This window comes from Dipodomys ordii, unplaced genomic scaffold (genome assembly GCF_000151885.1).
Source record: "Dipodomys ordii isolate 6190 unplaced genomic scaffold, Dord_2.0 Scaffold40, whole genome shotgun sequence".
Lineage (NCBI taxonomy): Eukaryota > Metazoa > Chordata > Mammalia > Rodentia > Heteromyidae > Dipodomys > Dipodomys ordii.
Window position 1 is genome coordinate 9,459,149 of NW_012267256.1, and position 2,693 is coordinate 9,461,841.

Consider the following 2,693-nt stretch of genomic DNA (forward strand, 5'->3'; position numbering starts at 1 on the left):
AAGAAATAAAGTACAGACAATCAAATTAGGGCTGTCCTGAAATGAAAGTGGTATGTGTGTGTGTGTGTGTGTGTGTGTGTGTGTGTGTGTGTGCATACATGTGTACTGATCCTGGGGCTTGAACTCAGTGCCTAGGTGTTGTCTCTGAGCTATTTTGCTCAAGACTAGCTCTCTATCACTTGAGCCACAGCTCCACTTTCAGGGGTTTTTTTGGTAGTTTATTGGAGATAAAAGTCTCATAGACTTTCTTGCCTGGCTGACTTCAAACCACAATCCTCAGCTCTCAGCCTCCTATTTATTTTAAGGTATAGAAGGGAGATTTTTTTCCTTCAGAGTGGCTTAAAATAGCTTCAAAAATAGGCTTAGAAATTTCAGAGGTATGGCAAAATTCAAAGGTGGAAAAGGACCACTGCATCAAAGAGTCATGCTAAATTGGGAGCTGGTGGCTCATGCCTGTAATCCTAGCTACTCAGGTGTCTGAGATCTGAGGATTGGGGTTCAAAGGCTGCCAGGGCAAAAGGGTCTGTTAGACTCTTATTTCCAATTAACCACCTAAAAACTGGAAGTGGAGCTATGGCGCAAGGTGGTAGAGTGCTAGCCTTGAGCAAAAAAGTTCAGGGACAGGGTCCAGGCCCTGAGTTTAAGCTCCAGGACTGACAAAAAAAAAGTCTAAGCTAAAGATAGGCAACTGTGGCTCATACCTGTAATCCTCAGGAGGCTGAGATCTGAGCCTTTGAGCAAGAGGAGCTCAGGCACAGTGCCCAGGCCCAGAGTTCAACCCTCAGGACCAGAATAATTAATTAATTAAAAAAGAACTTTTATTAGCTCTAAATTTTTTTTTGATGAATGGCTCATAGTTAATAGACTGTTTTTCTTCCTGGTCCTGGGGCTTGAACTCAGAGCTTGGGCCACCTCCCTAAACTACTTTTGCTCAAGGCTTGTGCTCTACTACTTGAGAGCCCTAGGGCTACTTCCGACTTTTTCTTTGTAGTTTATTGGAGATAAGAGTCACACAGACTTTCCTGCGTAATAGATTGTTGTTGTTGTTTAAGAATTTCCAAACAGGGCTGGGAAGGTGGCTCAGTGGTAGAGCACTTGCCTTGCATGCCCTGAGGCCCTGGGTTCGATTCCTCAGCACCACATAAGCAAAAAGAAAAAAAAAGCCGGAAGTGGCGCTGTGGCTCAAGTGGTAGAGCGCTAGCCTTGAGCTGAAGAGCTGAGGGACAGCGCCCAAGCCCAGAGTTCAGGCCCCATGACTGACCCAAAAAACAAAAAAACAAAAACAAAAAGACACACAGAGCCAGACGCTGGTGGCTCATGCCTGTGATCCAGCTACTCAGGAGGCTGAGATATGAGGATTGTGGTTTGAAGCCTGCTAGGGCAGGAAGGCTGTCAGACTCTTATCTCCAATTAAGCACCAGAAAACGAGAAGTGGAACTGTGGCTCAAAGTGGTAGAGGGCTAACCTTGAGCAAAAAAAAAAAAAAAAAAAAGAATTTCCAAACATTTCCCAAGTCATGGTGCATCCAATAACTTTTTCAGATGATGCTTTCTCATTTTTCGTTTATCCTTGGATTTGCCCTGACCTATTGAGGTGTCCGAAGAAGTGACAGATCCACTCCACTTCTTCAGCACCTTGTCCGCCCCTCGGTTTTATTCCCAGCCACACTCAAAACAGACAAGGCGGCGTGTCCGTCCCGTTTCCACTACGAGCTCTGCGCGTTTACAAGTGCGGTGCGCTGGCTTTTGGAACGCCTTTCTGATTGGCGGAGCCCAGGCCAGTGACGTCAACCAACTTACTTTTGATTGGAAGGCTGGTTGCTGGGACTGTAGCGTTTGCAGGAAGTCACTTAACTGTTTGCGGGCTGGAAAGTCGGAGCTGAGTTGTCTGGGGGTTTTTTTTTTTGAATAATTACGATCATTTCTTAATCACAGGAACAAGTGCAACTGACTGACTAGGGGAGGTGGATCCCAAAGCTCCGCAAGGTGGAATTGGAACCCCCTTTGGACCAGGAGCCCCCCCTCACCCCCCACAGCCCAGCCTCCCGGGCGGTTACCCTTTTAAATGTCAGCGCTCGGGGCTGTCGGGGTAGCACGAGGCGGCGGGACGGAGGAGTCGGATTGGCCCGCACGCCTCGGCTCCGGACGCCCCCCTCTCCACCTAAAAGGCCCTGCTGCTGGCGAGGCGGGGTGGGAGAGGGAGGGAAAGTAAACAGAGGTGAATCACCCTCCCCGCTGGCCAATCGGAGGGGGTTTGGACTGTGACGTGATGGGATCCTGCGAAACTGTTCCCGAGCCGGAGAATGCCGGAACGGCGCGGACCGGCCGGAGCGCGGGGGCTCAGAAGCCGTCGGTGGAGCGGAGGAAAAGTGTCTCCGAGAACCGGCGCTCGGCCGGGCCCTGACTCACCACCCCGCCAGGGGTTCGCCTGAACGCCCCGGAGTTTGCGGGCTGGACGGACCGCCGCCGATCGAGGGCGTGCGCGCGTTCTCCCTGCGCCCCGAGGGCGGGGGGCGGGCGGGGAGGCGTTGTCAGTGGAATAAACTTGCGACCGCCACGTGTGGCAGCGTTCCAGAGGGGAACCGGCTTGCCGAGGCCGGCGCGCCCGTCGGGGAGGGCGGAGGGGGATCGCGCCCGGCGCGGGGCAGGGCCGGGCAGGGCGGCGGCGGCGGCGGCGGCGCGAGCGGAGGAGCC